Here is a 25,555-nt window from a genome sequence, read left to right as displayed (position 1 = left end):
GGGATGTCTCCTCATAGTTGAGCTCACTTCAGGCTGCATTTCATTTGAAATGCTGATATTCATAAAGATTATTTTTAGCCCCTCCAATGGAATTGAAGTTCAAAGTATAAGTGCTGTCAATATCTTTTGGGTAGAAAAACTTACGCTTTAATTACTTTTGGTTTCAGTTTCATGGGCAGGAACAAATTATTTTCACTTTGAAAGTGTTTATGTGAAGGTGGGAAAACTGATAAGGAAAGTAAACTCTGTTGCTCTTTAGGTCCTTCCAATATATACGTAAAAACTGGTCAGGAAAGAATAATATCTACTAATACTAAAGACTACAAGGTTAGTGCTATATTATGGAAGGGTTTGGGAACATAGGGATAGTAATGGAGTGAGAATTCAAAAGCAACCCAGTAGTTTAAGTGCTCTAAATCCAGCGTTCTCAGTTCTCTCTCTCTCTGTGTAGGCCCCTTATTTTGTTTATATTAAGAAAAAATATTCTGTCAATTATTTAGGTGTAGCTAATACTTAATTAAGAAATGTATTATTTCTAAATGCTAAATATGATGATAAAAAGACTAGATTATGTATTTAGCACTTTAACAACAATTTTCTTTTATTAAAAAGATTTAATATACTTATTACAAATGTAGTCTGCATTTGTATGCAGTTTCAAAACATATAATAGATTAAAATATTGGTTATTTCAGGGGTGTAGCACACAAAAATTAAGATTGCATGAATGCATATTCAGATGACTCATTGTTTTAACAGGTGCGTGTAGCAATAAGTTTAAAAGCTATACTTTGCTTCTAAACCAGTACAATTTAATGGCATTGCCAGCCGTTGGCATTGATCCTTCATTAGTTTAAAAAAACATACAAATTATTAAATAAATAATTTAAAAGCACAAAACAAGATAACAGGCAGTTTAAAAAAAAAAAGAGGTCTGTTGATCATCATCTGGAAACTCAATCCAATACATTCAGATTTATCTACTTGCCAACAAAGTATTTAAAACAGCACCAAACCCAAACAACGAACACTTTAGACTACTTATGTGGAAGTTTTAAGTCAAACAGACTTCCACTGTGCCAGTTTTTATTAAGTGCCACACTTTATTAAGAGCAGAATCAAATCATAAAATCAGGCCATGATTGTTGCCCCTTCCAATTTTTCCTCTGTGGTTCATTTCTGACATTGTTTTAACAGCCAACCTGGCCTAGGCACTGTTTTCTTTTTACACCCAGTCAGCAAGGATTAAAACATTGCTTTCCATTTTTTATTATTTGCAAGATAAAAGCAACTGAACAAAGTGTATACTTAAGGATAGGATGTTGCCTCAGAAAGTTCTGTAAGGTCTGAACTTTCTTTTTATAGAGATAAAGGTACATTTTCCTGGGACTTATGTGACAGAGGAATCTTTCCTTAAATGTGTCTAGATGCAAAGAAACTGCATTGTTATTTCAGAGTGGTTATATTAGGTGATTATTAATAAATTTTTCTCTGAATTTCTAATATGTGCAGGTCATTCATCATACCTTTCTGAGAATAAGAAATTCTGTTCTGTTGAATTTTACTATTCTGACAAAAATTAAATGAAATAAGAGATCACTCCACGAAAACAGCCAGCACTGATAGTTATCGTTGCTTATTTGAATCTGCTCTGTCCTGTGCAGGCCTTGCCAATCATATATAATCACTTTTTTGAAAAGGATGATTTCCTAAAAATGGTGTAATACAGATGTTACTGAAAATATGAAGAAAACAATTTTGTCTCAAAGTTATAGTACTTAAAAATATAAGTTACCCGGGGGATTTGTAATTCTCACAATGAAAAGTCTTTAGGGATAGGTATGAAACTGTCATAGCATAGTAAGGTAGAGGTGAAGATTCAAATGAATGAAGATGCGAGAAAATGCCATGAGCAGTAGTGGCTATTAGCTGTCACAATGAAAAGACCATTCACAGTAGATTATATAGACACTAATCATAAACCTTCTATCAATGAGGTTAAGAACAATATGAAAATTCTCCTACTTATTGAGAGCAAAAAAAAAATGTGAGTAATGACATTCATCTACTAGATAGGGACAATAATAGAGAAGAGAAATACTGCAAAAAATATTATTCTATGAGTCTTTAAAAAAGGTGCTGTGAGTCAAAATACTGTTATTCTCTGGCCAAAATGTGGATGTTTTATTCACATTTTGCAGTGACTTACAAAACATATTTCTTTACTCTGGTAGGAACAAACAAATTTAATTTTTTTCTTCAGTCTGCAGGTGTCAGGATTTTAACTAAAAAAAATGGACAAACTAAAAAACCCAACCAACTGAAGATATATAAGGTATTGGGTTTTGTATTTTGTTTTGTTTTAATTTTAATTGTTGTAGAAGTATAAATGAGACAGGATAGGCCAGGAGAGAACATACATACTAGACTGGACAGGTTGATAATGATCACAGAAAGAACTGTGGAAAGGCTGAAATGAGAATTGCTTAGCAGAAAATTGAAGAAAGCAGAGTCACTGCTTGCTCAACTGTTCATAATGATTAGAACTTGTCTGTACTTATTTCTTTATTCTAAGGCTGAAAGTTTTTGGTTGACAAAAGTACTCATGTCGGTATTATAAGCTTTCATAAGGCACCTGATGCAGTACTGCATGGTATTCTGATTTTTAAAATCTAGCTCTTTGCTAAGTCAACATGGCCCATATTAAATACATTTCAGACTGGTTAATTGACAGATAATAGAGCAGTAATAGATGAAGGACATTCGTGTTGGATTTTATAGAAGTTTTTCACAGCCCATTGCTTTGAGGATTTGGATAATGATCTAGAAGAAAATAGAATATAATCTCTGGTAAAATGCATACGTGCAAAAAACTGATGGATTAATAAGTGTGAAGGATGGTCTGAAGTCAGTTAATGGGGATCATTTCAATGTATGTTAATATAGCTAAATATATCTGTCTAGACAGTAAGATCATACATGTAGGATGGAGGGTAGTACTTTGGAAAGGAGTAATGTGGTGATATGATACAGTAGCTAAAATGCACAGTGTGGTCCCTTTATATGGATATAGGTGATCTCAACTGGAATTAGGTGTGCTTTTATTTCGCTGTATAGCTCTAGTGAGATAATGTGAGGTAATTACATCCTGTTTCAGCTTAAGATGCAAAAAAACCCCAAAACCTAGATAAACTTCAAAAGATTCAGAAAAACATGTCAAGGACAATTAAAAACCTTAAAAACAAGTAAGTGAACAAACCCTGTTGTATAGTAACAGCCTGGAGAAGCTCAGTCTACTTAGTTCAGCAAAGAGAAGTTCGGGAAGTTCCCTGACGGCTTTTAAGTACTTATACAGGGCAAAGATTTCAGAAGGAGCAGTCCTTTAGGTTTAGTAGGCAATGGTAGGACAAAATACAGGGGCTGAAAGAATGAACTCGGGTGTATTTCTTCTAGAAAGAAATAAAATAAATTTAAAACTGAAGGCAGTTATCTATCAGAACAGTTTATTTAAGGATGTTCTGGATATGTTAGTGATAAAAAGCTGTGAATTTTTCCCAAAAGAGACCTTTAGTTCAAGCACAATATGATGACCTGATGCACAAAATTTGGAGTGAAATTACCTGTTATACAGGAAGGCAAACTGCAAACTAAATTATCATCACTCACACAGGTCATCTACAAAATCTGCCAAAAGTGTTTTCACTATCAAAGGCACCCTGCAGTAATGTGTGCCTGTATTTTTGAAGGGAAGGCTGAAAAGAGAAGGGAGAGAGAGGGTTAGGAATGTCGGGAGAGGATATAATAAAGATGAGTTTAAATTTTATTTTACACATACAGAGGAATTAAGGATAAGCTTTATTAAATCAAAATATGTTATTATCCAAGCAATAGACACATCTTCTATATAGCATATTTAAAGATTTTTACATGAGAATTGTGTGAATTAGCAACCGGCTGGGAACAATACCCTGCTATTTGTTAAAGGAGAGACAATAAAGTTCTTCTAGACAGGAAAGAATCTACATTGTTAACAGATGACCTGAAAGTTCAGCTCATTGAAAAGGCAAATATTTTGACCAGGAGAATAATTCTTCCTGTGGAGCAGTATGAGTTGCCATGCTTAAGTCGTACAGCTATTTTTAACCATGTCACAGCTATTGAGCTTGGTCTTCAACTTACTTCATAAACAGTGTAAAAAAGACTAAGCTGGTCTTTCTTTTTGATGAATGCAGAGGTGAATATGTCAGAATCCCTTTCTGTTGCAGTTTTTGTTTATTTTGTGCAATTTCTGTATTGATTCTAACAGTCCAGATGTAGATTTTTGTCTCTTGTCTTAGATGTCTGAGAATCTGCCACGTTCTGTTTTGTTAAACTCCAGAAGCACTATTGCATCGGAGTAACTGTGGGCAAAAGCTGGAGCTGCACATGGAATGAAGGTTGTTATGATCAAGGCTGGGGGGGTGGGGGTGGGGCGGGAAGTTAAGGCTCTATACAATATCCGACTTTCTGTGAATGGCACAGATACAGACTTCCAAAAGCTTGTTCTTGAACACTTCCATGGTTTAAAAAAAATTATTCCCATTTAATGGCAGTTTTACAGTAGAATTTGAGTTCAATATGTGGCTTTTCAGCTTGTTTGGATTCTTTCAGACATTTGATTTGAGCATCTAAAATCTTTATCAGAAAATCTTTAATATGATTTCCTGAATTCTAGGTTTTTGTCTTTTGAATGGTGATCTTGTTTACTGTGATAAAGGTCTCTGAATTACTTTACCGCTTTCTAAGAGCAAAATTGTGCCTGAATTATGTCTTGCAAGTTAAGATTCTTCAGTTCGTAAGATGTATTAGTAATGTAATTAAGATCTTATTGAAAAATATTTGAAGGAAAGAAATGCTGTTTACAAGACCTATACTCACCTTAGATTTAAAATATCTCATTTTTCAAAAATGGTATGATGAAAAATGTTATATCAAGGAAAATCTATTATATCTTTACAAATGGACGTCACTTAGTAGATGGGCTTATGTATCTGGGTAGTTCTTTGTGGTAACCTCTGAATGTTATTTTGTGGTACGCCTCTGGAGATCGTGTGTTGTGTATATAAATTCTGTATGATTTCTTTGGGACACACTATATAGGGTTTATGCTTACTCTGTGTATGTACATAAGTGTGTACTCCATCCTTTGGGAAGAAAACAAGCGTCTTACCTCTTTAATTAACATGCCCTTCCTTGTAATGCTTCCGTGTAAGCTTTAGCTTCTCACGCTTTTTAGGAAAACATGACCCAAATAGGGGAAACAACTATGGATTGCAGAGAGTACAAAGTGCTCTGAATTTGATTTCTTTTCCGCTTTTGCAATTAGTGTCTGTAGTCACTGTACCTATCTAAATGGTAAAATTTGGTCAGGCCTAGTCTTTTCCTTCTTTCTACCACTTCCCTCTGCCCATGCTATTGGGTTTGTGGGAAAATGGGAGGCAGGCACAATGTACTAGATTTCATTATAACTTTCTTGATGGTTGGTGGCAAGCTGAGAATAGACCAGACTACCTTTGAATATTGTTAATGGAAATGAACTAGGAATATAGCACACAAATATTCCTTATGTTAGGGAACATTTTGATAGTTCACCATAACTTTTTAAATATCTAATTTGACACTGTTTATAAAGACTATTTGACTGATACAAAAAAAAAGGGATACAATATAATTGAAACTATACCCAGTCTGCTCTGCGATACAGTTAACTGGCAATGCATATGTGTTACCACAAAAAAAAAAAAAGATCTTTCAAGGTCAGCTCCCACCAAATTATGAGATAATTACTTTTGCTTGCCTGATAAAGATGTGTGTATAAACAAACCACATTTAGGTTAGCCTCTTGTTCATATGTACTTGATAAATCTGATAAAACTCTTGCACCCCTGCAAGAAGGAGGATTGTGAGCTCTCTAGGGCAAGGGCTATGCCTGAGCATTATTTTTTTTTCTTTACATCGTAAAAAGACTGGTATTTACGTCACAAATTCAAACACTCTAGATTGAGGAAATGCCAGATTTATGATTGCCTGTGAGTTCTTAATTCTCTTTCTTTGTATCTAATTTGGGCACAGACCAGATCATGGGTCCTGTGGTCAAGGAAGAAAACCATTTGCAGCTGTAATTAAAAGAGAACTAGAAGGTGCACAGCTAATCTACCCTTTCCAATGAATTCAGTGGGAAGGGGTACTTCCCCTTTGGTGCTCCCGGGAGAGAAGTGTACGCCATGAACAAACCATGGTACTGACATGTTCAGATTCTCCTGTTTGTCCTTATTCTCAAGGAGTAGATATTCCAGTGTATTTCCGAGGCAAGGTGTGTTGATATCCTGCCTTTCCCCCACCTCCTCAGCTGGGTGTTCCCTCTACCAACACTGGCACTCAGGATTTCACACAGAGTCACTTTAGGGAGTTTATCCCTCTGAAAATTCTTCTCTCTCATAACCTCCCACTTTTTTTCCTTTTTTTCCTCCTGTTCTGCTTAATAGCGTTAGTTTGAGGCCAGATTTTCTCCAAGATCAGGTTCAGTCTAAATTTTGGCAATCCCCTGAATATTGGTTTAAGCAGCTATGGAAAAGCACCCCTGGACAGTTCAGTCTGCTGAGTTTCAGAAGCTACTGGCAACTTTGTAAGTGATATAACTTCTGAAAGAGGCTGCCATTGTAAGGAAACTTTAAATTTGGCACATTTTCACTACCAACTCCCCTATAATGAAATATCTTTAAAGTAGCATGCAAAATTATGTTAAAGCTATAATAGCTTTGTAGCTGAAATACCAATGTATTTGTATCTGGAAGCATCTAGAATGAATTTTTTCATTCAAAACTGGAGTTGTAGCTACTTAAAATAAAAATGCAAAGCCCAGCCTCTCAATCTGGAAGTTAAAAAACAAACTTTCTAGAAATGTATTGACTAAGACTGCCTGTTGTTTTATCACAAGAGAGCAGAGTCAAATTTTTGTTTTCTTCTAGAATTTGCACCTTAGCCTTTGTTGTTCAATAATTTTTTTAACTTGGAATGCATATGAGGAGCTGATGGTTTTGTGGATCTTTTTGCCCTTTGGATAATAAGGAAAATTATGGGGTAGGGGGAGTACTTCTGTGAGCATTTCTATGTTCCCATCAATAACTCTTTTGTTTATCGTAAGTTTAAACCTTGTATCCAGCTGTATAGGTAAGGAGTCGATAGGGTTTTTTCCATACCAACAGACCTATCATTCATAATAATGATTTTCTTTTTCTTTGTCTACATGGATTCCAATTCGTCTGCTTGACTCCATGTGCACAGAATCAATTTTCTGGGCTCTTGCCTGCTTCCTAGAAGCCATTGCCCCTTGCCTTTCCCCACTTGAACTTAAAAAGTACCTGTTTTTAAGAGAATAATATATTTTCTGTCCATATAGCTTCTTTTGCTGTCTCTTATGAGGCTTAGAAAACAATAGCAACCTGCACACAATAAATATATTTACAGTCCTCCTTCAGCAGTAGCTTTGTCAATGGAAGAGCAAGTCTACCCCAAAGCATTCATCACTGCCCTCTACCTGGGGTTACTACCCTTTCTGGTCTGCTAGCTTCGCTGCTCATGGGAGCCCTCCCTAATCCAATTCGGTCAAATTGAGCCATGTTAGGAAAGATTTGTTATTTAAATTACTTAAGCTGATCTAGCGTATTTTGACTGACATGTTTAGGGAACTCTAATGTATGCAGCTCGGCCAGAAGATTTGAGAAGTCGTAACCATCAGCAGGATGTGATGACAAGCTGGCAGCATGGGTGGCAAAGAGCAGGTCTTCCCCAGCTATGCCCAAACTGGTTGGGGTATGCTCTTCTACAGCCTGAAATTTGGGGACCTGCTTTTCTTGGAGCACTCCTAAGTTTTGGGGGCCATTAAAAAAGAGAAGACTGCCAACACCAGCCCCTCTCCGAGTGCTCCCAGTAGCCACAGTTTCACCTGGAACCACCTAAGGTATATTGGCCAAAAGGCTTTGATTGTCCACCTTTGAATGACTCCTGCCAGCATTGTTTCCTAGTTGAACTAAAGTGCAGGTCTCCCTCTGGTGCCTACTTTGTAAAAGCACAAGATTTTATCATTGGACTGAGCAATTGAAAACCAAAGGTATGAAAAGAGAAAGGTCTCTGTTGTCCTGGTAAAAACAGTTCTGAGAGTGCTGGCAGGAACGTTAGACAGTAGACTACTTTTTTTTTTCTCATGGTACATAGAGCTAATCTACACATAAATTCCAAACTGTATATTCACTGTCAGCTGCAGCACTGCTTGTCCTCTGCACCTCTTCTAATAGTAAAATCTTCTATTTGAGAGCTGTATTTGTAAGTAGATATATGGAAATAAAACCAGAGGACTTTTGTCAGTTTCTAATCTTTTTCACTTCCTTACCAATTCCATTTAGCTGATGATTTTGGAAATTACTTGACCTCACAAAAATTGGTCTTTCTTATACAACTAGAAGTTTTCTGCCTGGATGGTTGATTTCAGATTGTGACAATCAAGATCTAATTTAAAGCCCTTACCCCACTGATGGAAAGGCTTAGACATCAGAACATTGATAGGAGCACACCACCAGACATGTCCCCAACAAAATGCTAAAAACTGGTGTCATCACCAAGGGAGGAATTTTTCATTTAAATCACCTTCCACCTCAGGGCCTCTGCCCCCTTCAAATAATCACATTTTTATAATCAGTCGTACCATTCACAGCTATCTATGTGTGAATTTTTCCCCTTCGTATTCCTGAGAACACACAGCGCAAATGTTTCTCACAAGTATCCTGGTTATGCCATATATCAAAAGAACCCTGTGTATTTTGGACTTTATATCTTTTGGTTGTACATTGCTGACTTTGAGAATACCTTGACTACTCCTGAGATCAGCAGGCAATTCTCAAACAACCACAAGTGATGTGTATGACTCAGTCCTGCACGTTGGTATTTCCAGAAATAAGCCTGCTTTAAAAGTGCCCCAAACAATTGTTTAGAAACACAATCCTAGAGCAATACTGGTTAATGCTTCTGACACATGATTTTCTTAATCTTTGTTGTGAACCAACATATGTGTAAAAACTTCCCTGGTATAAGAAACAAAGGACCGATTTGGGCTGCCCCAGCATGAGCAAGGTCAGGTTGATGCTTAGAAATTATAAACTCTAAAGGCAGCCTTCCCCCCCCCCCCCCCCATCAGTTTACTTATTTGATACAGCCTTACAGAACTGCAGTCTAATCCTGTGTTTGAAGCTTGCCCCGGGGTATTGCTGTGGACAGTGTCCAGCACAATAACCTGCTCTGCTGGGGTTTAGGATACTTTGTTCTAAAGCAGAGGAACAAGGAACCACATGGAACAGGAGTTCATTGTGGGCTGTCCCATCTTCTCATTATGTCTGTTGCTGCCTATGTGGGGGACAAGCTGCTAACCAGGTGGTCTTTTGACTTGCTTTGTGGTTTACTGCTCTTTGGAAAACTGCAGAGGACAATGATGATCAGGTTCTTTTGGAGTTTATATAGGAGCGGGGGTGGTGTTGGCCTTTAGTTTCCCTTTCTCTACTCCCTTGATATAAAACTAGTGTTTCCCCGTCTGAGTGTTAGGATGTAGTTTTCCTGTGTATTTAAGTCAGTACTGCAGCAGCAATGGTGTTGAGAGGGAGGTGACATTTGGGTTTTGGGGATTTTTTTCCAGCATGCATTCTTCCATTGTGCTGGCTTATCTGTTTTTATGGCTGAATGTGAACCAGGTCCAGAAATTCAGCTAAAACATAAATATTATTAGTTCTCCAAATAGGTACAATATGCATCTGCACAACAATTACACTAGCACAGAGGTGGGGGAGAAACAGAAGGGGACTTAAAGAAAAAGGTGTCTTTTTTGTTTGTTTGGGGTTTTTTTTTTTAATATTCTTAAAAGGAAGCAAGGATGAGCAGGTAGCAGGTCACCCAATCGGTAACATGTTCCTGCAAGCTGCCAGTAAAGGGCTTCTGTTCATTCTAAGTAAGATGAATTTTCAGCTTCGGCATCTGGCTGTAACTGGTCTTTGTGTTGTCCTTCTCCTGTATTTTTCTAATTTTTTCATAGAAAACAAAACAAAGTGTTGAAGAAGCTCTCTCACACTCTCCCATTCGGCTTTCAAAAGGAACAAATTGGCCTCTAAGTGCTTTGTAATTGTGGTGCTGTCGAGGCAGGTCAGCGACCTCCTAAGAGCAAATCAGAGTACTAGATTACTTTTTCACTGCTAGCGCTTAGTACCTCCTTAAATTCTGCCCTCCTCAAAGAAAGACAATCTAGGTCCCAGTGGTAACAGATGTACTTGGAGAGGTGGCAAGAGATTGCTTGCAAGGTGCTCATTTTTTCAGTGGTATAAAGAATTGTTTTGTCCTGAAGGCTCAGCCGGATGCTTTATAAGGCTTATGAATCTTACTCCTCCATTTCCTTCCCAAGGAAACTTCCTTTCTTCATGTAATTGTTTTGTCTTTAAGAATTTGTTTGCATATAACCTTCCAAAGTGTCTTGGAATCAGAGAAACTCTCTCAAGAAAACCATGTTCTCAAAATGCGCTCAGTGCTGTGGAGGAATATTGCTCAAAAAGGCTTCATAATCTTCACAATAAAATAAAGAAGGCACTAAAGATTACTGGAAGGTACCCAAATCTCTGTCAGTGCCAGATTAAGAAAAAGTTTGATGAAGTATAGTTGTCCATCTACCTGTTTACACCTGCAGTACATCGTTAAGCTGGGAATCACGGTAAGGATTGTACTGCAAGGCAAATGATGAAAAACGTTCTCTTATGTTGAGAACATAAGTTCAGGCCTTAGACTGATTGCTGGGGGGGAGGAGGTGTTCAGAAGAATATATTATACCACCGTGAAGATGCTTCAAAATATCCAATGTTTTTTCTTGAGAAAAACAACCCCTTTCTGGAAGGCAATACTTAAAGATTATAAATTCAGTGCTGTCTGGTTACACTGTAGGAATAATTCTTGTTTAGCCTGAGAGAAAAACTAAGTCATAGTGTAGTGGTGTTTCTCGAAATGGCCCTTTTCCTCATTTAATTCTTTCAGAATCGCTTAAATTATTTTTACACACATCTTGATCAGTTGATTTTTGCATAGACTTCAGTGAAATCTGAGTGTTACCTGCAGTCTAAGCATATTTAATAGACCGCAATCTTCACTGGGGCTTAAGCACATCCCCGATCCTTTGTGAGTCCTGACGGAGTTTAGCCAGGAGGTAGCGTCTAGATTCTTAAACCATGGTGCTGCTGAGCATCAGCCAGGCAACTGTCTGAACAGCTATGCTTGCGGTAATGTAGCCTACTTCCTCGTCCATAGTGTTTTTCTGGCCATTATACTCCCACCTTCTACTCCAAGTTACTTTCAAATTTATTATTGCATACGGTGCTAAAAAGCCACCTGCTTGTCTTTTTGATGAATCTACTGTTGTACAGTACTTTCTATTTGCAACCTTTGTATCCTTTGTTCTAGCCTAATCCTCACCTTCTTTTTACTTGGCTTCTTTCACACACAATGCTGATTCTTCCCTTCTGCTTGAATCCTTATTCTCAAATATTATTTAAACCCATATTAAAAAAAACAACCCACCATTTATTCTTCCACCTTAAGAACTGAACACAGCAAGGGATGCCGAGTTGTCTTTTAAAAAAAGCTCCTTTTCAGAATGTACTCTTTATTGTTCCTTTCTGTTGACCCTGTTGTCCTTTCTACCCTTTTCCTTCTCTTACTGTATTTCATATCTTTTTGGATTGACCATGTAACTAAGTGCTTACCAGCAGGATTTCAAGTCGTTTGGCAGGTACCAAGCTGAGAATTTTTTTAGATTTCCTCTGGTGTCACAGTGAGATCTGTTTCTGCTGATTTTGATGTGTTAGCATTGTTGGTAGTCAGCAAAACATCTCGCAAACTGCATTGGCGTGATTGAACCACAACACTAAATGTAAAACTTGGTGGTTAAAATTGAATATGTTTACCTTTGACCCTTTGCTGTCACACTAATCTTCAAAATATGATAGATCCATTGTACCTGGATCCACCATTAAGTAGAGTTTTTTTGAAACAATTCAGAATAAAAAAAAAAGCTGTGTGCCATGCTAAGTAGTAGGATATCCACTTCTGTTTTCTAAAAGAATGCAAAGCCAGTCCTGCAACTTTTACTTATGTGGAAAATGGATACTCAGGCAATAAATCCTTTAGACTGAAAAATTTTTTCCTAATAATTTTAAGATATAGTCAAAAATTGTTTGGGTTTTTTGGTGTCTAAAACATGTACATATGTAGATTTTTTAGCCAGAAGCCCTTACAGAGGTGTACATGTATCGGATACACTTAATATTATGTGAAAGGAGCACATGTTGATTTCCAGATCTGAAAATGGTTATCAGAATGAATCCTTGTATACTGTACTTGGGGCTCTTCATGTTCCTTAACATACTTCCCTAATTAAGCTGTTCATTTCCTAGATTTAAATAGCTGTCCCCAGCTGTTGTGCATTAGCAGATCCCCACTGCTAGTCTAAAAAGTTGGATGAAAATGTTTTTTAAATTTAGAATTTGGTCTGAGTTTAATTTAGCCAATGTTTACTACTATAACTTCTGCTCTTTCTCTGGAGAGAGAGGCTTAGGCAGTGAACTAATAACATTTAACAGATATAGTAACTCTCGGGTAGCTGTAAGAAAACTGAATCTGAGGAATCTAAACAAATCTCTTCTTGACAGAACGTGAAAGTAACAATATTATGCTAGATAAGCAAATGAGATAGAGATTAATATAAAATTCTGAGTATGTGACGATATGGCTAGGTGTATTTTAAAATACCTATTTAACTATTGAAAAAGATACTTAAAATGATACATCTGTTAAAGGCTCAACTTTCTATAACCTACCAAGGTACAGAAAACTACACAAAAGTATTAAATACTGTGTATTTTGCTGACAGAGAATTACATCACTGAATAAGTTGTGGGCTAGGCTTAAGTAAACTTGAGTTTTAAGTACCTAATCCGTTCTCCGCAGTAGTTACAAACTTTTTATAGATGCACAGAGGTACTTTCTTCATTTCAGCTTACTCAACCATCTCAATTAATTAACTTATTAAAAGCTAAGAAAAAATTTTAGATTTCAGAAATCAGTGACTTATATATCCCTGTCTAAATAAAAGAATAGGTATGAGTTAAGATATTTTACTTCCAAAAACTTGAAGTGTAAACACAAACCCAAGTTTAGCTCAAAACAATTTATAATAAAATCATGTTAAGTTAAAAACCCAAAAAGCAACCAAGTATTTAAGCACATAAGCTATTTTTAGTTAAAAAAAACTAAAATAAACAATCAGAAAAGTAAGCTTCAAGCACTGTAGAGCATTTTAATTTACATCCAAATAAAAATTAATGTAAGTTACAAATAAGACCCTGGATATTCAGAATTTCCGTAATTCTTTTAGGATTAGGAATGGTGCATTTCTTGGCTGAATAAAAAAATCAGTTAAATTTTTTGCACCTTTATCATCACACTAACAAATGTGAGTGATATATCATCCTGTTCAGCAAAACCCGCCAACTTTGGTTAAAAAATAGTTACCATTTTGACTTAACAATACCAAACGATGGAAATGGGCCTTTCCTCAAAATGTAGGATGCAGCTGGTGTTAAAATATGAGATTCAAGCAAGCAGAAAACCTTGATTTAAACCAGGTTAAAATTTGTGGTGATCTTAGTTTTATTTGTTTGTTGTTGGTTTTTTTTTTCTTCCAAAAAGTCCATTCCGCTGTTCCCGTGCCTCCAAGTTTATTCATTCTTGTTAAAGCACCTGTCTGGTGCAACAGGGAAGGTATACCCAGAAAGAACTGAACAAACTGAATCATAAAGGTTTTGTTCCCAAAATGTAATAAAAGAGGAACAAAACTGGACCCCAAATTTTTGGAACCTGCAGATATGGTCGAAGAGGAGGAGTGAAAAGACCATTGAACTGAGCTGGAGAAAGCAACTTTCACTGAATTGTTCTGATTCGTTTCTGGTTTGTGTGTCCATCCAGGGGAATTAAAAAGAAGAGGAAAGAAGGTGGGAACAAATATGAGTTAAAGTAAATTTGATTAGTGGCTCGATGGAGAGAAGGATACAGTGGGAAAAATAAATTTTAAAAGCAGGTTAAGCAAGGGCCAGCTGAACTTTGTTCTATCCCGTTTGTAGTATCCAATACATAATCTTCTCCTTTAACTCTGGCTTTCTATTTGGTGTGGTTTGGTTTATTTCTTATTCTCTGTATGCAGTTGTTAGGGTTTGGTTGGTTTTGTTTGGGTTTTTTTTGATAACCAACACTAAAAAACCCCCACCAAACTCATGCAGCTGATTTGAGAAAGCAGATGGGGAGTTAACTACCCAGCAAAGCGTAGGATGACTCGGGAGACTCCTGGTTTGAAAAGGTTCTCAATTACTGGGGTCTGGACCTGTGTATTCAAAGAGTAGGAGATGGAGATAAACAGCTTTGAGGTGCATTTCCATTGCAGCTTTTAAGCTGAGCTGAGTAGGGACCCTCTGTGGTTTCCCTTTTGACCCATCCCAGGCTACAGTTTCCTGCCTTGTATGAGCTCTGCTGATGAGCTGATCTGTTGGTGAGGCAATTCAGAGAGCTGGTGAGTTTTATGCCAGGTGAGGGTACAGGGAGTAAAAGGTTCCTGAATCCTCTCCCTCTGAGATTAGATGAACTCCAGTGCTATTCCCAAGGGAAGGGTCTGGGACACCCTGGGGGGTGGAAATAGTGGGACTGTGGCATAAATACTTTAGTTGTTGTCATGAAACTGCCCTTATAGGAAAGGCAGAGAAGTGGCTAGGCAGTGTGATGAAATGACCGTTCTAAGGCTTTGGCATTTATTGCTGAATGGGTAGGAACATTGTAGTACTTAGTCATTTAGTTAATCTTCAGTGGGCTCAGTTGTTAGGAGGCAGTTGATTGTGGAGAGGAAGAGAGGAAAGGAGAAGGATGAAGATAAAAACAGTCTGGAAGACAGAATATGTTGTGATAATGGGACAAAATGTTCCATGACACACTGCAAGAAGTCTTTGGACAGTTTGGTATCTGCACAAGAACAGTTGTGAGTGATTATCACAGAGTGGTGCCATTTCTTCTTACAGTTGTTGGGTTTGTCAAATCACATCAAGAAGACAGAGCTTGCAACTCCAGGGAAGAGCTGCCTTCAGTGGAAACTATATCTGATGCCTGCAAAGGCCATCAAACCCAACAACAAGGTCTCTGAGCTGGTTCCAGATGTCCTTTTTGAAGAAGACCTTCCTCTGTTTTGGTTTCATCATTTAGTAACTGTCAAAGTTCTTGGTTTCAAAGTAATTCAAAAAGCCTTTCTGATGCCTGGTAGCTGATAGAAAACAAAAAAGATTAAAAGGAAAAATAACCCACTTATTCCCCAGAATGACTAGCTTTCCACTGATTAAAGTAATTAAACTGATTCTTCAGGAGCTGCAATATCCCTATAATTGATATAAAGGACGAGGAAGAATAATAGGGAAATTATGACTGCCTGTTTCAGTGATAGTTTAGAATTTACCTGCAACATAACACCTTACCTGTAAGCATCTGTAGTCCTTTATTCTGTTCCATCAGAACGCAGCTAAAATTAATGTTACGTTGGCTAAGTTAGCACTGGTGCCACAGAAGAGATCTTTTCCTGTGCCTGGCTGCTCCTTCCTGCCGCTGTGCATAGAAAAGCTGTTGAGCAAAATGGTGCAACATGATACTGGAAACCAATTTAAGTTTAAAATATTTTTTTCTTTACTGGGACATTTTAAACCTGGATCTGTTTCCCAGACTGGTTCATTGTGTAGCTAAAAAATCCCAGTGCTAATGTTGGGGGGAGAGTCCAAAGAGCAGCGGCTGCTTAAATTGGCACCAGTGCCTATACCAAAAGAAAAGTACCTCACATCATTGTGTTAGTGTCATGGTTTCTCCTAGCAGGCAGCTAAATGACACAGAGATGTTTGCTCACTCTCCCCCAGTGGGATGGGGGAGAGAATCAGAAAAGTAAAAGTGAGAAAACTCATGGGTTGAGATAAAGACAGTTCAATAGGGAAAGCAAAGGTCTTGCACACAAGAAAAGCAAAACAAGGAATTAATTTACTCCTTCCCATGGGCAGGCAGGTGTTCAGCCATCGCCAGGAAAGCAGGGCTCCGTCATGTGTAACAGTTACTTGGGAAGACAAATGGCATCACTCTGAATGTGCCCCCCTTTCCTTTTCTTCCCCCAGCTTTATATGCTGGGCATAACATCATACGGTATGGGATACATCTTTGGTCAGCTGGGGTCAGCTGTCCTGGCTGTGTCCCCTCCCAGCTTCTTGTGCACCCCCAGCCTGCTCGCTGGTGGGGTGAGGTGAGAGGCAGAAAAGGCCTTGACTCTGTGTCAGCACTGTTCAGCAGTAACTAAAACATCCCTGTGTTATCAGCATTGTTCCCAGCACAAACCCAAAACATAGCCTCATACTGGCTGCTATGAAGAAAATTAACTCTATCCTAGCCAAAGCCAGCACAGTTAGACACTCCTGTCTCAGTTATGTGGTATTTTTAACATATTCTTATGGAAATGTGGGGAGTTTGTGTGGTTTGTTTTGTTTTAATTTAAAAGGCAAGGCTTTTGGATTACCACAGGTCTCTGGCACTGCCATCCTAACTATGTGATTGCATGAATATCACCTTGCTGTAGGGTATGGTTGAATTCCATTGAGGGTGTTAAATCTGGAGACTGTAGCAGGGTGTGTATGTATAGAACATCTCACTTTTGGTGTCTGGGGTAATCTGGATCTTACCTGTGTGGTGGCTTTCTGCTCTAAAAGTGTTACATGTTTTCAGGTGTCCTCTCCTTTGCCCTCTTGGAAGCTAATTAACCTTCAGACATCAGGGTCCTCACTGAAAGCATTTCTGTGAAGAGCTATCTAAAACTTAGAATTGCCAACACAGGGAAATTCTGACAAGAGGATTTGTTTGGGTTTGGAGGATTTCGGGGGAACAACAGAGGACTGTGGGGCTTTTTCTTGTTGCGAGACAATTGAAATTAAATTTTTGGCAATAAAAAATCTTGACTTTTCTTGGGAATGTGGAAGTTGAGCTGATTTTGATATTCAACCTGCATTTTGCCACCATTGCATATCGTCCTCAGGGTGTTGTCATTTAGGAAACTCAATATATTATTTACCCAAATGAAACCAGAGCTTTGGCCGAGTTATTTCTCCCAAAACGCAGGAAGAGTTATGTCTCTCTTGTGCTTCCTGCACAGGCAGGTAGGAGGCATGTCTGCATAATATGAGGAATTGCATCTTCTTCTGAGGAAGGACTTGTGATCCTCTGAAAAGAGTGGGGGCTTTGGGAGCTTGGAGGAGAGACCATTATGTCTACTTTTGTAGGAAAAGGAAGTTAAATTGGTTTTGAATGACATTAAAGCAGAGTGCATTGAGTTGCTTTAAATGTCATGTTGAGATGTTCCAACTTGGATCAGACAAAGAATGAAAAAGTGTCTTATGATTTTGTTGACTGGAGAAAGTAAAACTTTCAGGAGGATTGAAATTCTCCATGGAAATTTTGATTTAATGAAAACAGCCTTATTGATAAGAAAATATTTTATTTGAAAAATTCCTGACTACATTTAAAATAATAAGTAGTTATCTTTATGTTGTCTGTACTTTCCAAGCTGCCTCTGTAACCCTGACTCTAAAGTGTCACTGGTCCGAATGAAACAGAACATAAGGGCTACAGCTCCACTTCAAGCAGTTGATCTGCTGGTGGCTGTAGCTTTTCCATAAAGCTTCTTTACACTGTTGCCAATGAAGTATTCATCCTCATCTTTCTACTTCTTAAAAATATTGAATGGCTTTTGATGTAAGAGACGCTCTATTGGACGAGTCCGAAGCTCTACCTAGGTAGTATCCTGTCTTGAAATGACAGTAGTGAATGGATAAAGAGCAATAAGACAGCAGAGTGACTCTTCCTTTGGCATACCCTTCTCGCTACTGGGAAACAGTAATTTAAGAGCTTCCTGAGCTACAAGTTGCATTCAGTATTTAGTAATCCATAATGAATCTATAGTTAAAAAATTCATCTAGTCCCTCTACTGTATGATGTGCCAATATTATTCTGCAACTTGGTTTTATTTTTAAATAAAAAAAAAGCAGGTATCACCTGCTTTGTGTTGCTGTTGTTATGGGAAGCATAGGAAGTATTTCCTATTCATTTTCTTATTCTTCATTTCATATAACTCTTAACCTCATTCACCTCTTCCCCAGACTGAAGAGTTGGTCTGTTTAGTTTTACCCTCTGGGAACAGTTACAAATGTCTGATAGTTCTTGTCACTTGAGATCATCTGATCTCAAAAAAAGGTAGAGAGGCAACTGCACATGCGATATGGGTAGTATTTGGGTTTATACCATGCAGTACTTGAGGAATTCAAGGAAACTTCAAAAAGTTCAGTAATTGTGTGTTAAGGTTTTCCGGGTTGGAAAAAGGTCTGGTCCACAGAGTTCAATGTTTTCATGTTTGTGACAAGTTGTTTAAGCAAGAAGAACCCAATGGCACTGGGAAGGACAAAAAAAGATGGCACTTTAGATTTATTTTGGGGGGAGGTAGGGTGAGCTAAAATAGTTGGAAAAAGGATAAGACAAAAGCAAAGGCCGCTAGTCCTCATAAAGATCTGTCTAGAGGCTTTGAGGTCTAAAGCCTGATTCAGGAGAGGATTCAGTTTTACACATAGAGTAGTGTAGCTCAACTTACCAATCCCTGCAGACATCAGGATTCCGAAAAGCACTGCAGAGTACCATATGTTCTAGGAAGTTGGATAGTAAAGTTATTTGTCTTGTCTGTCCACCCTCACCCATATAAGACATGAGCATTTCCATCCCATAGACACTTAGATTTTAAATACAGTCAGGAGAACCTTAATTTCAGCTGTTAGTTTAGGAAAGTCTTGACGAATTTCTCTTTAATTCTGGATAGTACCACTTCAGTTCTTCAGAACAGGATCCCAACTCTTTATCAAAGAGAATCACAGTGATTTAATTTCATATTTGTATTGCTGCTGTGTAGTACAAAGTAAATCCTCTCCCCCAATAATCAGCAACAGTTAAAAGTATCTTCAACTGACATTATTAAAATGACAAACAATACTGCAAAACGTACTTCCATGATCAGTTGTTTCCATCTTATTTGTCCTAGGTTTATCTGTCAAAATGAATTTATCTAAATTTGGTTGCAACTTTTAATATGATTTTTATTTTTTTAAGTCTTAATATTTTTTCAAGTAAGAACTTACTCCACTTTGTTAGAACAACTTCCCTAATTTGTCACAGTGTTTTGAATTCTGTTTCCCTCTCTTTTTACATAAATACACATATCACCTTACTTCAAAATATAGTCTATTCACAGTTGCTCGATCCAAGTATTAGTAAGTCAATCTGATAATGTGAACGGACTGTCCATCATGGTATCCAAATACCCCTTTATCCAAACTGATGGTCACATCTAAAACAGTAGTAGCAAGCATTCCACTTTCAACATACACTGCCTTGGAAAAAACTTCTGAGGGAAGAAGAAACACTGATGAATCCTGTTTACTTTTTTTCTTTGGGGAGGAATGGTGATGCAGACTGCAAACTGGATGCCTTGGTCTAGACAGGATGCTGGCACTTGGAAAGCTGTGAAGATGTAGGAGAGAACCAGCACAATTTACGCAGCAGTGTTTTAGGTTGTAAGGAGGCAGACTGAGACGGTTACTTTTTAGCTAACAGCAGAAGAAAGCTTGCACTGCTTCTAATACACCCATCACACTCAGCAGAAGGCCTGTTGCTCTAATAATGTTAAGCTAAAAAACAAGGCAAAATAAATGTGTGCTCTAGCAGTAGTTGGTCTGTGAAAGTGTCTTTCTCATATCCTGTCATAGACGGTAGGTAGGGAAAAAAGGATCCCATTATATGTTGGAAGTACTGTTACCAGGGTGTCTCTAAGGTACGTACACACAGATGCATACAAAATCCTTTAGAAGTAGTAAGCCGTTTCCCCCCCATATATCTTTTTGAAAGTGACACTCACTGTTTGTGTATAGTGGAAACTGAAATGAAATTTCACATTCATCAGTAACTTTATCCTTTAGTATTAAAGAGGAGTCTGTTTCACTTCCCTTTCTCCTTGTTCCAGTGAGATGTTACAGAGCTCTGGAAGTGTCAAGAAGAATAATTTCAATCAGAAATTGGCATCTGAATATCTTGATTTAAAAAGAAAAAAATAAAAAAGAAAGAAGCTTGACTTAAATGCTTTTTTAGTTTGGAAGCAGCCATGCATTGTTTTGGGTTTGGGTTTTTTTTTTTTTTGAAACAGCTCTCAGAATGAAGATTCCAATCTGGCTCTTGAATAATTATTTCTAAGTGTGAGATGACAAGTTAAAATGACATTGTGCCTACAGAACAAAAATAAAAACTTTTACATAACCCTTCTTGCATATATGGGGAGTACTAATATATGTTCCTTGCAAAATTTTGTTTGCTTTTTTTTTTTCTGGAGTGGGGTGGTTTCATTTTTACTTATCCTCTGTTTAGTTGTTAGAAAGCAAGATTTTCTTTAAATGTGCAGTCAGGGTAAGGAATGCATAGAAGAAGATACAAAGTCCTAATGCTTTGTTTTGACACCACGTTGTACTTAATTACTAGGAAAAAACTCATGTCATGAAACAAATTATTAAAGAATTGGGGTAGAAAGCTTTTGAAGGAGATGGACTTTTTAAAACTGTGATATCATCCTCATGTAACTGAGGACATTTCAAAAACAAGGAGCAAAAGTCAAACATAAGCAAGAAATTGGAAGGTTTTATTTAATACACACTTACCAGCATTCTATAAAATGCAATTAATTAGTCTTTAAGAATTCTTGATTATGCAGTTATCTTTAATACTTTTATAAAATTTATAATTACTTTCATGTGTATAAACTCAGTGTTCAGTCTTTAAAGCAGCCTCCCAAAATAATGTGTTTGTTCAAGTAACTTCTCCACCTTTGATTTTTTTTCAGGTTGAGGAACTCTGGGTTAAATATCCTTTAACCCATATAAACCATGCTGCTATGGAACTGCAGCAGTTTTCACCATAATTCCTAATTCTTGTTATTCCAGAAAAACTCACCACTGCTGTATCTCCACTTAGAGTTTTTTTTTCTTTCCTGCTCTGTCCCACTTCCATCACCTAAGCATATGATTACACAATAGACCAGCTGAAAACCAAAACATTTTTTGATGTATTTATTTTTAGGCAGATCCATTCACCAGTTTAATTCATAACATTGCCATTTTCTGGAAAAGGAAGGAATCAGCCTTGTTCTTTACAGTAACAGAGCCAAGTTGTTCCAGATTCAACAGAATATGAAACAAAGGTGTTTGCTGTCATAGTTTATAATGATGAGAACAAGGAATGTGGTTTTTTTTTTTAAGACCTCATCCACTGAGGGGGTAAAAACCTAAATAAATCTTACTTTCCCCAAAAAATGTAGTACATGCATTACTAATGTGCCTTTAAAAAAACCTGAGAGGAAAGCACTTTTTAAAAGAAAAAAGTTGAAGGAATTATCAAAGGATATTTAACTTTACCTTTACCTTATGCTTAATTGTTTTTGTGATTTCAGGTAAAACAGATCTTTCTCACTTTGATGGCATGACTAATCTCACTTAATATAATGAAAAGTATAGCCTTAAGACCAAAGTCTAAACTGAGCAGTGATATATATCGTGTGACTGATTAGTAGTAATAAAAATAGCAAGGAAAATACCGAACCTTTGTGTTACTCAAACGGCAAGGTGTGGAAGATGCAGGCTCATGAACTACATGACAAAGTACAGCAGTTTGGACACAGTTTCCAGAAAATCACTTTACAAAATCATTAGTGCTTTGGATCACATCTAAATTTGTGCATTTGCTTTAGAGATTCAGTTCTGTTCTCTGTAGCACCACTGTAACGGTAACAATATCAATGAATTCAGTTTAATTTTTGAGTAACTGTAGAGATAAGAGTAAATCCTGTGCTGAGTAGCACCAATTGTACTTTACAGTGCTAAAGTATTAAAAATGCTATAAAAAGCTATCACAAAAGACCTTTAATATGCAAAAATCTTTTTAAGGGCATGTTTTAGAACATGCTCAAGTTAACCACTAGCTATTTTGAATTTACAGGTGATACTGGACATTGTCAACAGATGTCAACAGATTAATTACCAGCACCTGAATAAAGGGAAATTATCTATTTTTAAAGAAGACCTTGAATTCAAAAGATTTTCAAAAAATGTGACTATTTCTAGGAAGAGATGGACTCTTGGCAAGGAATTTGCAGCATAAATTCTTTGGATGCAGTATAGGTATGCAGTAATAATGCTTAGTGTAAAGACAAATGTGTAGGAGAAAGGAACTCTCACCTGTCCTTCCAGTCAAATTTGAAAGAAAGTGAAATCCGCTTCTATATTTCAATGCTACTGTAACTGTACTATGACAAAATAAGTATAATGCTATATGCCTGGAATTTGGCAACTTGCTTCTAAAGAAATTGTTTTTATTTTATGTAGGCAGGGATTACACGGCTAGAAGTTTGGAAGACCAACGTGCTAGACCTTGCCTGGGCATTCCCTGAATTCGAGGACTTCTTTGTGCAAAGAAACTGACTGGCATTACTTCTGCGGGAAAGGTGTTTTGTGAGGCAGGAGCTATTTTGGAAGGGTAACTCCACGCTGTTGACACTGGCCTGTGATGACCATTTCTCAGTGCAGGCAATCCGTAGATAAAGTTTATGTTGCAATGTGAAGATAATTTTATGTAAATTTTTACATTCTTTTGGTGGCATTCAACAGAGAGAGGGCGATAATGCTAAGATGTTGCATATGAAAAACAGCTCTTAAGTAAAAAAGTGTTCATGCTTACAGGGCATATTTAAACTGACTTCAAATATGAAAAGACGTAATGAAGGGGAGAATAGATGCCAGTGTATTACATGCTTAGGTCTTGATTCTCCACGCACACATTAGTGGATTTGTGTACTGCATAAACAAAGAGGTGAGACAGCCATTTATTCCCTACAGCCTATAAAGTATAGAAATAATAATTTGAGATTCATCACTGAAATAGTACACATAACTAAAGCAAAAAGAGACGTTTGGCCCTAATCTAAAATAATTTCTATATAATAAAAAACCTGTATGTGAACAGTGACTGTACCACAAACAGCTGCATAGATTAAAGTGAACACAAAGATTTTACATTTTTTAAACAATTACTAAAATGTTGAAACTAGAGAAATGAGTAAGGGTTTAATATGCTCTTACAGTATAAAATGATGAGGCAAATAATCCTCAAGGCATTATTTGGAGAGCAAACTATGACGTGGGATTGGGAAAAGCACTGCAAATAGCAGTATCAGATTCAGACAGGGACAAACACGGGGAAAGGAATAAAAAGCAACTGAAACTGAAAGAGGTGGCATGAGAAATTTTTTTTTTTCTTTTCCAAGTGCTACTCTTTTAAACAGATGAAGTGTTGTCTTAGAAGCAAGTACAGTGGGTGGGTGAGGATGCACCAAAAGCCATTATAGTATACATATCTGATGGAAAATACAGAAAAATGTGTTCTTCCTCTGCAAAACAGCACGTGGTGGTTTACTTGCAATATTTTTGTAGTAAAAATAGAAAGTTGACAGGTTATTTTATATGACACCTCTGCAGAGGGAAAGACTTGAATGCAAGTAGTGAAGGAAACTCTTGGTTCCTTTGTTCCTGAAGATGGACTTTAACAAGTTGTGGTGCCATGCCATTTCTGCCCAAATAAAGATTTCAGCCATGGTTCTTTTTAGGAAAAAGCTATGGCTTTCCACAGACTGTAAAGGTCATTGGCAAAATCAACAGAACAAATAGTTTATGTTTCTTTGACATCTGTGTTGTGACCTTAAAGGGCACAGTTTCTAAGTGTTTTATCAAGAGGGCAATGGCTACTTCATGCGACAGCCAGTTTTGAAACAAATGTTTTCTGGACAAAAACAATTGGCAAGAAGTGTTCTGAGTAACAAATAACTTTTCTTATTTTATTACCTGATTCTGGAAACTGCATGTATTTTTCCTTATCTTACTTTATTCCAGAGGACAGCAAATAGAAGATTCTTCTGAAGAAAGTTTTTATATCTATATTACTTCAGAAATTCTTGTTAAACACGTAATAGAGATCTTGCTGCTACCCAGATTAAAAAAAAAAATTATTGAAAAATTAGTTTAACTACCTCAGTACAAGCTGCTGTTAATGAAGCTGCCATTTTCCAAGCCTAAACCACTTTGCTTTTCATGCGGTTTGTTGTCATTGCCAAAACATGAGGGATTTTGAGATGGGACAACATGTTTAATCAACCAACATTAGGGTAATCAGATTAATATCTAGTGTCTGTTACTTTTAGTATGCATGTATGAACTGGATAGGGAGGTAGGATCAGTAAATAACAGAGCTTAAGACAGTGTGTATTTTCAAAAGACAGTAGAAGAAAATCTTATAGGCATCAGTACCTTTGACTCAGGACTTGTAATACCAATGTAATGTGTTAGGTTGAATAACTAATGATTTTATGTTAAAGTATGTATCATGACTAAAGCATTAGATATATTTTGGGAAATTTGTCACTATTGGAAATATAGTTTCATACAAATTATGCCAGCAGGAGGTATATGTATGTTAAAAACAGCGATACAATGTATGTTAGTTGTATTTCTGATTGGCATATTTCACAGATGAAAGGATGATGCTTAGGAACCCCTTAAAGTTACAAATACTGGTGAAATAAGAAAGTAATTTGAACACATACCTTATTGCAAAACTTCTATGACTAATATGCCATGTGCGGGTCTAGTAAAAAGTTAATTGCATGCCAAAGATCACAAACTTACTTCTTTGTACTCTGAATTTTTTTTGTGTTAGTGTAGTGGTTTAACCTCAGCCAGCAACTAAGCACCACCCAGCTACTCGCTCACACACCCCCCCGGTGCAATGGGGGAGAGACTCGGAGGGTAAAAGAGAAAACTCCTGGGTTGAGATAAAGACAGTTTAATAGGGAAAGTAAAAGCCGCCTGCGCAAGCAAAGGAAAACAGGGAATTTGCCCACTCCTTCCCATGGGCAGGCAGGTGTTCAGCCATCACCAGGAAAGCAGGGCTCCGTCACGCATAATGGTTACTTGGGAAGACAAACACCATCACTCTGAATGTATCCCCCCCCACTTCTTCTTCTTCCCCCAGCTTTATATGCTGGGCATGACATCATATGTTATGGGATACCCCTTTGGTCAGCTGGGGTCAGCTGTCCTGGCTGTGTCCCCTCCCAGCTTCTTGTGCACCCCCAGCCTGCTTGCTGGTAGGGTGGGGTGAGAGGCAGAAAAGGCCCTGACTCTGTGTCAGCACTGCTCAGCAGTAACTAAAACATCTCTGTATTATCAACACTGTTTTCAGCGCAAGT

General features: G+C 37.3%; 1 protein-coding gene across 3 annotated transcripts in view; it reads left to right on the top strand.

Annotated features, from left to right (window-relative positions):
- Window positions 1-25,555, top strand: part of CDYL (chromodomain Y like) — a 107,447-nt gene that overhangs the window by 14,214 nt on the left and 67,678 nt on the right. The window contains exon 2 of one of the 3 annotated variants that reach the window (XM_075084118.1): window positions 22,641-22,791. The exons of the other annotated variants lie outside the window; for them this stretch is intronic. The gene's annotated coding sequence lies outside the window, so the exon portion shown is untranslated. The remainder of the gene's footprint in view (window positions 1-22,640; window positions 22,792-25,555) is intronic. 3 annotated transcript variants of the gene reach the window in all.

The sequence above is a fragment of the Phalacrocorax aristotelis genome, chromosome 2 (assembly GCF_949628215.1).
Source record: "Phalacrocorax aristotelis chromosome 2, bGulAri2.1, whole genome shotgun sequence".
In the NCBI taxonomy this organism is placed as follows: Eukaryota; Metazoa; Chordata; class Aves; order Suliformes; family Phalacrocoracidae; genus Phalacrocorax; species Phalacrocorax aristotelis.
The sequence above is the reverse complement of the archived record's forward strand: the minus strand, read 5'-3'. Positions and strand labels throughout refer to the sequence as shown.